Genomic DNA, 14,543 nt, shown 5'->3' with positions numbered 1-14,543 from the left:
CGAGGTACTCAAGAAAATGCATTCCATTCTAGTCCATTGATCCACAATCTCATTACCCTCACTCAATGGCCCCAGTAACCCCGTATGCACTCTGATGTGTTGGATGAAGAACGATTGTTTTCTTTGCCATATCAACTGTTGAACATTATGCAGCAGACTGTGTATAGTATTGCTTAACTTTATGGCCCCTGCAACCTGCAGTACCTTTACAGCATTTACCACATAGGCAGAGTCAGAGATCAAATTAAATGCAAATGGACAAGCTGTAAAGACCTCTGCAACTATATTCAACTCCACGATCTGAGGAGATCCTGGTGAATATTGACACAGCACTGGTTCTTGTCCTTCTACCATGTAGGCTCCACAGTCTGTTTTTGAACCATCTGTAAATATAGTCGGAGCTCCTTTAATGGGGCTGGCAACAGTTATTTTTGGAAAAATCACGGGATGCTCCTTAAAAAAGGACAATAATGGATGCTTGGGATAATGATTATCAAATTCCCCTGGAAAACTGCATTGCAAGATGGCCCAGTCATCAATAGTACCGCATAGGATCTTAAGCTGGTGGCTAGAATAAGGCACTATAATAGTGCTTGGGGGGGTCTCCAAAATGTTGCACACATTGCTGGACACCATTTAGGGCGAGCGCTGCAACAGCTGTAGGATAATGTTCTATAGATTTTGCAGGTGAAATCTTAGGATATATCCACAACAGTGGCCCTTCCTGCCACAGCAAACCTGTAGGTTGATAGGCAGTGGCAAAAATATATAACAAAATAGGCTGATACTCCTGCCTTCGAACTAAAAATGCTTCCTACAACTTCTCTTCAACCTTCTGCAAAATTTTCCTAGCCTCGGGAGTTAAATGCCTAGGGGAATTGAGTGCCGAATCACCTATCAGAATGTTATATAGGGGCTTTATCTCATAATTTGGAAGTTTTATATAATTTTGTATCCAATTAATATCCCCTAGCAATTTCTGAAAATCATTCAGGGTTCTTAAGTTATCTTTCCTCAATTCAATTTTCTGAGGGAATATTTTAGTGGGACCAATTCTTGCCCCCAAATAATCAACTATGCTTTCCTTTTGAACCTTTTCAGGGGCTATAAACAATCCTTTCCTCTCCAATAACTTAACCAAATCTCCATAAGCTAGATCCAACGTTTGTTCATTTTTAGCTGTCAGCAAAATGTCGTCTATGTAGTGGACACACCTCAAACCTGGGAACTTTCTTCTTAATGGAGTAATGGCCTCGCTTACGTAGAGCTGACACATAGTAGGACTATTGGCCATTCCCTGTGGCAGAACCACCCACTCAAACCTTTGATCAGGTTCCTCATGATTACATGATGGGATGGTAAACACAAACCTTTCACTATCCTTAGCACACAGGGGAATGGAGAAAAAACAATCTTTTATATCTATTGCTATTAAAGGCCAAAAGGCAGGTAAGGATGATAACAGTGGCAGCCCTCCTTGCACTGGCCCCATTATCTGCATTTGTTGATTAATTGCACGCAGATCATGTAGCAGTCTCCATTTCCCTGACTTCTTTTTAATAACAAAAATAGGCATATTCCAGGGAGAAACAGATGGTTTTTTATGATTCAAAGACAGTTGCTCAGCTATAAGTTCTTTTGCAGCATTTAGCTTTTCTGAGGAGAGCGGCCACTGAGGAACCCATACTGGCTCCTCCGTTTTCCAGGTTAAAGGAATACCTCCCTCAGTGGCCCCTAGGAAAAACCCAGGCCCTGTCCCTTTTTTCTTTGATGAGCAGGTACAGGGCTTTTACGGCCCTGTAAATACTTCCCTAAGCCATAGCCTGGTGCATACCCCATATCTTGCATCATTGCATTGGGCTGAGATGGAATATTCGTTACTCAACTTGAAGTCCATGTCTTTTAATAAATCCCTTCCCCAGAGGGAAATGGGCAATTCAAGTACATATGGTTGCATCGCTCCAGGGTGTCCTTCTTGACCTTGCCAAGCTAACTATCTTGCGCTCATATCTGGAGTTTTTGCATAACCCAGTCCCTGTAGAGTTTGAGAGGAAGCTTGCTTTGGCCAACCCAAGGGCCAGTCCTTCACAGTTATTATACTCCTGTCTGCCCCTGTATCTAACAAGCCCAGAATCCTTTTCCCCTCTACTGTCAATTCCAACACTGGGCGTTGATCCAGGTCTAAGGACAGGAATGTTAGATCCACTTCTGTGGATCCGAAACCTCCTTCTCCCCTGTTTTGATGTGACGCAGCATAGCGACTATTTAAGCTGGGCAAGATAACTAGTTCTATCTCCAGGAGAAATGGCAGTATCCCTCATGGGGAAGCCACCATGATTTTAATCACTCCAGTATAGTCTGAATCTATTACCCCAGGATGTACTATAAGTCCTCTTAGAGTCGATGATGATCTTCCTAATAGCAGACCAACTGTACCAGGTTCAAGAGGTCCTTTGAAATCTGTCTCAACTAATTGGACCCCCATTTGGGGTGTCAATACGAGTTGGGCGGTGGAGCAGAGGTCCAATCCCGCTGACTCCGCAGCGGCTCTCCGCACTCCTTCGGATGACGAAGGGATAGCCATCTCTCTGGGCTCTCCTCGTCCTGACTCTCTACTGCCCCATATATTTGTGGGCCCTGGGGTCGTGGGCCCTTCTGTCCATTTTTTGGATGGGCACTGCTGTTTCTCTGCTCTATGGGCCAGCCATTAATGTCTTTGACTGAGTGACACTCATTTGCCCAATGGTTCCCCTTTTTACATTTTGGACAGAGGCCTGGCTGTCTAAGGAGTTGGCCACTTCCTCCTTCTTTATCCTGTTTGTTTCCCCTTTCTGGGCACTGTCTCTTTAAATGGCCAGGCTGTCCACACTTGAAACACACTCCCAAGGTGTTTCCCTTCTTCTGAGTTAGTTGAACCACCACAGCTGCAAGTCCTGCATTAGTCAGTGGCCCTCCTAACTCCCTACATACTTTCATCCAAGCCTCAAGCCCCTTGCTCTTATATGGGGTGATAGCAGCTCTACACTCCTTCATGCACTGTTCATAGACCAGTTGCTTAATGAGAGGCATGGACATATCAGGATCTCCAAAGATCCTCCCCAAAGCTTCCACCATGCGGGCCACAAAGTCTGAGAATGGTTCCATAGGCCCCTGCAGGATCTTGGTCAAGTTGCCAGTTACTTCTCCTTTGTTAGGCAGGGACTTCCATGCTCTTTTAGCTATCTTATTGATCTGTTCATAGACCTGTACAGGGTATCCTGTCTGTTGGTTAGCAAATCTACCCTGACCAAGCAACGTATCTCTGTCCCAGGTGGCTGCTGTGTTGCCAGCTCTCAAATTGACTGTTGCCTGCTCAGTTGCATTCTCAATCAAGAATGCTTTCCAATCCAGATATTGTCCTGGACTTAAGCAGGCATGGGCCAGTGAACACTAATCACTAGGAGTCATGCAGTGCCTGCTCAGTGCCTCTACTTGGGCTATGGTAAAAGAAGCAGTGATGCCGTAAGTGCGAACTGACTCAGAAAGAGATTTTACTATTTTAAAGTTGAGTGGTTCTTCATATCTATTCCCCTGCGGATCTTGATAAACAGGGTAGACAAACTGCAACTCAGTCCTGACCTGAGTCGATATCCCTGGGCAAAATGATCTCCCTGCTCCAGAGGGTGGAGCAAGCTGGGCAATTGGTGCAGCTTCAAGATAAGATAGGGGGGCTCAAGGCACCGCAGGAACAGCCTCCACTACACCGGCTATCGCCCAAGGGGGCTTCTCTTTCTCTTTCTTCTTATCTCTCCTCTTTATGGCTGTCCTTTCCAGCTGCTCTGCCAATGCCTCCAACTCTCCCTCTGGATCTGTAGACTCAGTGTCCTCAAAGTCCTCTAGACTAGGGTACAGCGATTCCCCTTTCTTTTTTTTTTTTTTTTTTTTGGTTTTTTGAGACAGGGTTTCTCTGTGTAGCCCTGGCTGTCCTGGAACTCACTCTGTAGACCAGGCTAGCCTCGAACTCTCGAACTCAGAAATCCGCCTGCCTCTGCCTCCCAAGTGCTGGGATTAAAGGCGTGCGCCACCACCACCCGGCGCGATTCCCCTTTCTTGTCACCTCTCGCTTGCAGCCTTTTCTGATCTCTCTTCCTGCAGCTGCTCCAGAGCCGTCTGTCCCTCCTCTATGGCTTTGCTGCATCTTTCGTCCTCTAAACAGCCTCTCACTAGCTTCCACATCTGTCATACTCCCTTCTTCAAGGTACCTTGTTCATATGCAAAGTCTAGGTCCCTGCTGAGCTTGTCCCAGCAGGACACCGTGAGATTACCTGCCACCACGAACCATGGAGCCATGGTGTCGCATTCATTTAAAAATTTCATCAAGGTGGATTTATTCACCTTTAGTTTTCTTGATAAAAGCAGCTCTTGAAGAGCCAGAAAAATTGGGTGTGGCTGAGAAGTGCCCATAACTAAATTCCACCCAAATGTATACTTTCGACCCACCGTACTTTTCACTTTCAACACGCCTGTGGACAGATTCTGCCAACTTTCACTTTCAGTTTGGGACGGATTCTGCCAACTTTCACTTTTGGTTCACTAAACCGTGAACTCTCACTTTCAGTTCGATAAACCGCGAACTTTCACTTTCGGTTCGCTATACCACAAATTTGTCCCCTCTCTCTTTGTCTGCAGAGAAGAGCAAAATGGCCGCATTCTGCGGACTTTTATTGTCCTGAATTACCTCGAGAACTTACCAGTGCACTTCCCTGACTGCAGAAGTTCTGAGTCTCTTTGGAAAGTCCCCGCACGGACCACCACTTGTTGCGTCCACCCTTGTCCCGCAAGGAAGATGCAACACTTGAGCTCTTCTTCTACAGTTTATTCAGGAACCTTTTACAATCTTCTGACCCCGGGGAGTCCCTGCCCACAGGCTAAATACTTCCTCGGTGGCTAACCCCAGGATGCCACATGGCAAATACAGATAGGCATACATATGCAAAAGCAAAGCCAGGTCATCAGCCCAAGCCAAATAAGGCACTGAGAGTACCCGCCATCAGGCTGGGTGAAGGCGGAAACCAGCGCCATCTTTAAGCCGCGGCACCGTGCGGCTCTCCACAACAAATAAGAAAGGAAGGTATTATTCCTATTTGCTGAGACCACAGTCCTATACTCAGAAGACCTTGACTCCTCAAAAACACTGACAGCAAAATTCAACAAAGTAGCAGAACACAAAATCAATACAGCAGTAACTATTTTATGCATTAGTAACAGTGAACATGCTGACAAAGCACTAGTGGGGAGGGGGGAGAGGAATCCTATTTACAACTGTTCCGAAAAGAGTAGAAACATAGGAACAAACCCAACCAAGGAAGTGAAAGATCTCTATGGTGATAGGTATAAATCACAGGAGAAAAACAGGAGGTGACACAGAAGTTGGAAGGCACTCCTCTGCTCTTGAATGAGCAGAATTTAGACCTTTAAGACAGCCATATTGTTTACCTCTCCAGAGACTGTGGGCCCTGGGAGAATGGAGGCAATGAATGAGGTGAATTATAAAGTCTCATTCAGTAGCCAACTTGATTCAGAGCATCAGTCAATTTGTACTCTGAAGGTTAAGAAGAGTTAAATGAGTAAATCGTATAATCACAGGACAAGACACACATGGCAAAAACATGTTTTTTTCCACAAAGGTACATGAATTACAGCCGTGTTCCCACACCACACTACTGAAAGGATTTTCAGAATGAATGCAGTTCCCATCACAATATCAATAACATTCTTTACAGAACTAAAACCAAAAACAGCAAAAAATCCTTAAAACTCAATGGAAGCACAAAGATCTTCGAAACAGTCTTTGCAGGTGAAGTGGAGCAGTCCTGAAGGTACCACAATCCCTAGCTTCAAACTACCACAAGGCATAGTCAAAAACAGCACTGCATTGCTCTGGCATAGACAGACATGTAGACAAGAGGAGGTGATCCAGAAACAAGCCCATACAACCACAGCCGTCCGACTCCTGATAAGACTGCCAAAAAGAAACACTGAAGAAGATACAGAGGTTTAAGAGGTGGTTGCTTGAGAAAGTTACTACTCACGAGATTGAAACCAGAACCTCTAACTCACACAAAGATCACCTCAAAATAGGCCAAAGACCTTCACATGAGATGCAAAATTCAGACAACACTACAGGAAAACATAGGGAAGAGCTCAGGATGTAACCATTGCAATGGCTTCCTGAGCTCAGGACTCCGGGAGCTTGGGAGATAAAAGCAAGAATTGACAGTTGAGATCACACAAAACTGAAAAGCTTCTGGACAAAATAAATAAAATGTAGATCACCAAAGTCAGTGTGAAGAGGTAGCCCAAAGGTAGTTTTTTGGTTTGTTTGTTTGTTTTTAAGACAGGGTTAACCTGGGTGGCCTGGGAAATTCTAGAAGGCTCTTCAGACCAGACTGGCTTTGAATTTGGAAGTTTGTCTGCCTCTGCCTGGAATTACAGGCATGAACCACCAGCAGCCTGCAGTTATGAACTTAAGTCAGGTACTGATCCTGGCTAATTATTCCTAGGCCATAGCATAGGACCTACTAGAAAGGTAAGTACTTACCTGTGAATGAGTCACGAATAAATATGTACATGTAGGTTTATATTTAAATTTATTTATTTACATGTCTCTAGGCTTTCAAAGTTCATGTATGGACATTTCCATCTCTCTCTTTCTGTGTATATGCATATACATTCTATACTAATGAGTATTATTAATTAATAGTATTATATTAACTATTAATTTTTAGGGTCAAAGTTGGACTGAGCTGACCCACTTTGTACTTGTCCTCCATACACCAATTAGAGAGATGTATTTGATATGGCCACATTGGGAAGAGGAAGTACGAATGGTCCAATGACCTCAGAGCCCATCCTCAGGGCCGTAAGGGGAGATTTAGATTCAAACAGAAGAATGCATTACCAAGCATTCCTGGTCTAGGCATGGTCTCATCCATCACAGACACATCGTGGTCTTCTAACTTCTGATCTAACTGCCCAGTACAATGTCTGCATTCTTGGCTGGCATGAGGGTCCCAGCCTTTCCCTTCCCCAGTGTGAGACTTCTGGGGAGGTTCCAATTCCTTGGGACCTATTGCCTCCATGAAGGAAGGAGAACAAGTATCCTTCTTTAGACTTCTTTACTCCTGCTAGGTCATTACAGTTTTAAGAGATGTTACACATATTAATTTGAAAAAAAATTGCAATTAATTATTTATTGAGATGCCCCATTGTAAAATACATTTTTAAGTATGCACTCACACACATAATTTTACCCCTCCCCTAATATTATCAGGAACCCATGATTTCTCCCAAATATCTGAGAACTTAAAGTAGAGCCAATAATAGCATAATTCATACAGCTAGTCTAGCACAGTCAACATGGCATTTTATTATTTTCCCTGACTCCTGGCATTGTAGTTCAGTTGAGTTAACTGTGCTATTCATGCTCAGGGCTTATTCAGTCTGCTGATATGGCTGTTGAAGGAGTTACAACAGTGTGCTTTTAAAATTCTACCATTTCTATTGATTTTTTATAGTCTTCATCTATCTTTGGACACTTTGCATGTATTCATCCTATCTCTACAAGATTCCTTAGTGTAGAACTCATAGTTACTTCAAAGTCAACTGTCTGATAAAGCATGCATGTGGATCTCTTCTTTGCTTTCATTTCCATTGAGTGTTTTGTCTTTTAACAATTAATTGTCTTTTTCCTTGTACTTCCCTCCCCGTGTGTGTGTGTGTGTGTGTGTGTGTGTGTTTGATGCTATGAGACACTCTGGTGAGACAATAGCAGAAACTCTTGTAAATGATATTTACTCCTAGAAATGGACATGCCTCTTGGGCATGGTGACACATGCCTACAATCCCAGCAGTTGAGATGCTGAAGCAGGAGGATTATGAGTTTCAGGCCAGCTTTAGATATATAGTGAGACTTTTATAAGTTCCAGGCCAGTCTAGGCTGTCACAAGACACTATCTCAGAAAAGAGGGGAAATGAAGGGAAGGATGGAAGAGAAGGAATGGGGAAGAAAGATAGGGAGGGAAGAAGGAAAGGGCCAGGGAAGGAAGAAGGACCATACTTTTCCTCTGTGAAGCTATTGTGTAGAAGGACTAGTCTGCCTTTCCATAGTTGAGCTTAGCTTGGGTTTTAGTGCTACTATAGTTACCTTCAGTACATCAAAAAATTTAAATTACTGTAGTGTCACTTGCTGATACCTTGACCTTGGTCCTCATAGGAAGATTTTTTTCTCAGGACTTCCTACTCGGCCTCTCTCTTGCCCTGTAGCTTCCCTAGTGGCAGGCTGCTGTGGCTTGTTACTGAACATTATTCTTGATTGACAGTCTTGGGAGACAATAGTTAGACTCAATTTCAGGCAGGCTGTGTGTGTCCAGGCCCTGGGGGTGGGACTTCCTCAGTGCTCCTGTGTTTCTGCTCCCCTAGAATAGGACTTCCATTTTGTGACTATGGATTCCTCGGCAGGAGGCAGTTTCCTGTCTCACTGCCAATGACATTAGACTCTGTTTGGGTCCAAGCAGGATACTGGGCTTGACCAGATTTTCAGCTGGAATGATTGCTTCATGTTGGGGTTATGAAGAAGTTAACACTTATGGAGGAGAAGAGCAGAAGCCAGTACTAGACAGTAAGTCCTGTGCTTAGAATCCCAGTGAGAGTGCTCTTGGTTTGTCTAGCTGGGAGAACATCTGTACAGCAAGGAGATCCTTTATTACACAGTGTTAAGCCAGGTGTGGTGGTACACATCTCCCAGCACTTGGGAGCCTGAGACTGGAGAATGGAGAATCTGAGATCAGCCTGGACTACACAGTGTAAAATAATAGTAGCAAATAATAAACAAATAAAGGATAGATAATGTTGGTGTTACTCCCACTGTCCTTCACCTGTGTGTGTCACAGAGTGTCCAGGAATGGATGTTATTTCTCACTTTCTTTCTCCTGTTGTTGATTGGCATTGAAAAATAACCTCTAAATGTGGGAACTGGGAATTCTGAAAATTAATCATCTCAAGAGATGATGTCTGTTTGATTCAGAGAGCTGAAGACTACGACCCAGGTCCATGATGACCCAGGTCCGGAAGGTCCTACATCTTGCAGAAACACAGTTTCCCTCTCCCACCATCACCATACTAATGAACCAAATTGTAAATTATGAAATATAGAATTCACTGTATTTTCAGTGTTATACAAAAAATAACCTAAGGAGTTTTTAATCTTGTCAGACTGGGGGATTTTAATTTAATGTGAAAACCAGCAGGGCGAGGCACACAGGGGAAATGTTCACACAGTTTGAGCTGTGTGTACACACACCCACATCCAGACTTAATACACATGTACATGTCTCCAAGGTTACACCAACACATTCCTAAAATCTAAGCCTGTGTTGACTGTATAGCTGCCAACTGGCATTTATTGAAGTAAACACATCTTTGCTGACCAGCTTAGACACAGCTTCATTGAAGACACCTCAGATCCTCTGTTGAGGAGCCCTTTCCCTTCCTGAGATCCCAGTTCCTGGCCCAAACGAGGCAGAAACTCACCGCCAGCTACAAAGTTGCATCGAGGTCTGAGGCACTCTGTGTGGGAATCCTCAGTTAACACATGGAACCGAAGAGAAACAAGAAAAGATTCTCACTGTTCAGCTGACTTCCAGAAGACTTCTCCTTCCAGAACTAACAGATGAGGAGGCACACAGGAAAGCCAGCATCATGATCTGCTCCTCACATGCCCCCTGGGTAGCGTGTTCTCTTCCCAATAACTGGAACTCCACTGTGTACCACTGTAGACCTGTGGGCAACTTACAACCCCCCTCCTTCAGTGTTACTGTCTTTGAGTCAACTAAAGCTCTGCCAAAACCGAAAGAGGCAATAGAGCTTTGGAACATTTCAGGCCTCTGTCCCAAAGAGACAGGTCGTTCCTTACAGAGCCAGGGCCAGCCTTTGGTCAGGGTTGACCAGAATCAGGGCGAGCAGAGCCTCTAGAGACAGCAGAGACAGCTCCCTCCCTTCCTCTCCATGACACATGACTCACACTCCAATCTGATAGTTTTCCTTCGTGCTTTTTTTACTGTCTTAGTCACACTCCGTAGTGGGAGGGGACAGAATGGCTTAGTTCTGAGGTCTGGCAGACTTCCAAACATGTTGCCTGATTCTCCCTAGATTACTCCAGAGGCAATAGTCAGTCAGTCTCTGCTGGCTTTTCCAAGAAATTGGCTCATGTCAAATGCTGGCGAGTTTAGAAGAACTGACTTTAGCTTTGGTAGGTACAAGAGGGTGTTATGAATTAATTACCCCCTCCCAGTCCCACGCGTTTAAAAGCTCTTTTTCCCTCACGATAATATGATTCTTTCTCATTTGACCACTGACAAACGCTTATACACAGAACGTGCATAACTTTAAATCCACTCGAGAGAAATATACAGCATTTGTCTTTCTCAATCTGATTTCCAGTTTCAGTCATGTTCCTGCAAACATCCTGATTTCATTTTTTCTTCTCGACTGAATAGTATTCCACTGTGCACTCTCACTTTATTCTTTGTATCCATTTTCTCTTGATGGGCAACTAGTGTTTCCACGTTCTGTCTTTTGTGAGCCAGAACTATCCATGGCAAGTACAAACCAGCAGTATACATGGATCTGCACGTATCTCTGTGGTATGCTGACCTAGCACTGAATCTGACCACTTTCAGTAATATAGTTGTACCTACAACATGTGGGTGTGGAGAGTCTTCCCATCCTTTGATGGCCTTTTTGGATTCGCTCTTCCTTATCTTAAAGTTTTAATTTTAGAAATCTTTATCTTCCTATGTTGAACTTATTCCTAGTCTGTACTTTCTTGTTTATTGGTTGGTTTTGGGGTTGATTGGTGTGTTTTGTTTGTTGCTATTGTTGTTTTGAGACAGGGTCTCAATATGTAGCTTTGGCTGTTCTGCAATTTGCTCTGTAGACCAGGCTGGCCTTGAACTCACAGAGATGCACCTGTATCTATCTCCCAAGTGCTGGGATTAAATTTATGCACCACCACTTCCCAGCTGTCCTTTTTTCTTTTTTTAAGGTATAGTGGGTCATTTTCACCTCTTTGCAAATACCTAGCTACTAACTTCTCTGTGTTGAATTTGTTTCCTGCTCATTTCTGTCAGTGTTTATAAGAATGTTCTAGTGGAGTCTTCGGGATCTCTTAAGTATAATATCATGCGTTTGTAAATAGCAATAAGCTGACTCCTCCCTTTCCTGATTGGATTCCCTGGGTCTTCAACCCCTACCTCTTTCTCTGCCTCATCTCCCTACCCAAAGCTTTGAGTATAGTATTAAATAAAAGTAGACCAGCAAACACTCTTCTCTTGTTCAATTTTTAGAGGAACTTCTCTCAATTTCCCCTCATTTAGTGTAACATTTACTGTAGGTTGGTCATATATCATTGTAATGTATTGAGTTATGTTTCTTCAATCCTTTCTTCAGGGTTTTTATTATGAAGGGATGGCAAACTTTATCAGAGGACTTTTCTGTGTAAATTTCGACAATCATGGAATTTTCCCTAAAGTCTAACCATGTGCTGTATTACAAACATTGATCTATAAACGTCAGAACAACCACAAATCCCAGGAGTAAAACCAACTTGATTATCATAGTGAACGATCTTCTTAATATATTCTTGAACTTGCTCTGAAGGAATTTTATTGAAAATTGTTGTGTCTATGTTCACTGGGAACATAGTTTTGATATTGTTTTGTTTGTTTGTTTGTTTGTTTGTGGTTTTATTCAGTTTGGGTACCTGGGTAACACCAGCTCTGTAGAATGGGTTGGTGGTATGCATTTAATCTCTATTTTATGAAGTTGTTTAAAGAGCATTAATGTTATCTCTTCTTTAAGGATTTGGCATACTTTACTAGTAAATCTGTCTGAATCCAGATTTTCTTTATTGGAAGACTTTTTTTTTCTACTTTGGTCTCATTGGTTGCGTGTGATGGTACCTGCCTTTAGTCCTAGCAATTGGGAAGCAGAGCCAGGTAGAGCTCTGCGTTCAAGGCAAGCCTGGTCTACAAAGGGAGTTCCAGAGCTACACAAAGAAACTCTTTCTCAGAAACAAAACAAAACAAATAAAAAACAATAAACAAATAAACAAGAAAACCTAGAGTTGTCAGTCTTATTGGCTGTGGGCCTGTGGCAGGAATGCAGAGGAGCTTTCCATGATGGCAGGCCCCAATGACACAAGGAGTCCATGGGTTTCCATAAACTTTATTGTTCACTGCAAATGTAGATGGTCTGGGTGCACCCCTTGTTCAGGTCAGGGGAGAGCTGGCTTAAACAGGGAGGGGAAAGAGAGGAGGGTCACTTAATTAGCTACACCCTCTGGCCTTTAGGTAACTCATTAATATGGAAATCTCTTGAGGCTGAAGTAGGCTGTAGTCATACCCTCTACCTGTAGACCTACGTGACTGCAAGGCGCAGATCAAATGGAGGTCTTAGATCGTGAGTCAGGAGTCTGGAATTCAGGGGCATGACAAGATATGTGCTGTCCCTACCCAGGCAATGGACACCTGTTGGGTCTCCAGCTATCTCAAAGCCAGTGCTCTACTGGAGACTAAATCATCCTTTCACGGTCCTACAATTGGCTATTATTGACTTATTGATTTAATCTTGATTTGATTTTGGTAGGTCATGTGTGTCTTGGTATTCATCCCTTTCTTCTAGATTTTTCCGTTTTTTTAGATGATAAGCTTATTTGAGTATTCCCTAATGATTCACTCTCTACTAAGGAAAGTCTGTTATTGAGACTTGAGCTTGCTGATTTGATTTGTTTAGTCTAGCTATCCAGATTGCTCCAGGGATTTCCTCTCTGCTTTCTGAGAGTTGGGATTACAAAAGGGAATATCACACCTGTCTGGCATTTTCATAGATGCTTGGAATTCAGACTCTAGTCTGCATGTATGCACAATAAGGGCTTTCTTTATTGACTGAGACATCTCTGCAGCCCTCATCTTTAATTTCATTAATTTGAGTCTTTTTTTTCTTTCTTGTGGTTAATTTAGTTATGGAGCTTGTCAATTTTGTTTACTCTTTCAAAGAACAAATTTTATTTGACTGTATGCTTCTAAATATTTTCACACACACACACACACACTCACATCCATTGAAGACAGGGTCTCATTATGTAGCCCTGACTGACCTGTAATTCACTGTATAAACTAAGACAACCTTGAGTGTACCACTATCCCTAGTAGTTTGCCCTTATCTTAGTTATTTCTTGTTACTACAATTGATTTTAGATTATTCTTGTTCCTCTAAACCTTTGAGGTACATCTTTAGACTATTTACTTGAGATCTTTCTCTTTCTTTAATATGAGAACTCTTAAAACTGCTTAGCTAAGAATAAAATCAGTCCAGATGCACATCAACAAATGAATAGATAACAAAATGTGTTTGGGCCAGTTTGATGATGTAGTGGGTAAAAGTAGTCACCATCAAGCTTGATGACCTGAGTTTGATCCCAAGAACTAACACGGTAGAAGGAGAGGAGTGAGACCCATGAGTCCTCTGACTGCCACACTCATGCTTTGGCTTGTATATAGGAGCACACATACAACACACTCAACAAATAAATGAAATGCAAAGAAAATGTGGTACATATACACAATGGAATCTTATTCAACTGTAAAGAAAATGAACATTTTAGAGTGGGTTAGAGTTTCTATCGCTGTGTTTAAATTTTAAAAAAAAATCATGATCAGAAGTAAGTTGAGGAGGAAAGGGTTTGTTTCAACTCATAGTTCCACACCACAGTCCTTTAGTGAAGGATATCATGGTGGGAATTCAAAGCAAGGACCTGGTGGCAGAAACCAAAGCAGAGGCCATGGAAGAACACTGTTTACTGGCCTGATTCTCCTGGCCTGATCCATCTGGCCCACTCCACCTGGCTTGCTCAGTCTGCTTTCTTCTACAATTCAGATCCACCTGCCTAAATGTGGCACCACCCTCAGTAGTTTGGATCTGTTCTCACAGTCATAATTAATCAACAAATGCCCTACAGACTTGCCTTCAGGTGATCTGATGGGGGAGGATGTTCTCAACTAATGTGCCTTTTTCCCAGATGACCTTAGCCTGTGTGAGGTTGACACAAAAACTAACCAACACACAGAAGAAAGGATGTAGGTTAAAAACATATTAAGCAAAGATAACCCAGACTCAGAAAGACAAATATTGTATCTTCTCCCTTATACACAGGTCTCAGCTTCTAATTATTAAATGTGTGTGTCTAGATGTAGATAAATGCCAGAAAACTAGAAAAGGAGCCATAAAATAGGGAAGGAAGACGATTTATAGGAAGACATCTAATAAAAGTCTGAAAGTGGAGGTGAACATGGAGAAAGTAGAAGTGAGCACGGGAAAGTGGAGGTGAGCATGGGGAAAGCGGAGGTTAGCATGGGGAAAGAGGAGGTGAGCATAGGGAAAGTGGAGGTGAGCATGGAGAAAGAGGAGGTGAGCATGGAGAAAGAGGAGGTGAGCATGGGGAAACA

This window comes from Grammomys surdaster, unplaced genomic scaffold (genome assembly GCF_004785775.1).
Source record: "Grammomys surdaster isolate TR1022 unplaced genomic scaffold, NIH_TR_1.0 149, whole genome shotgun sequence".
Taxonomy (NCBI): Eukaryota; Metazoa; Chordata; class Mammalia; order Rodentia; family Muridae; genus Grammomys; species Grammomys surdaster.
The sequence above is the reverse complement of the archived record's forward strand: the minus strand, read 5'-3'. Positions refer to the sequence as shown.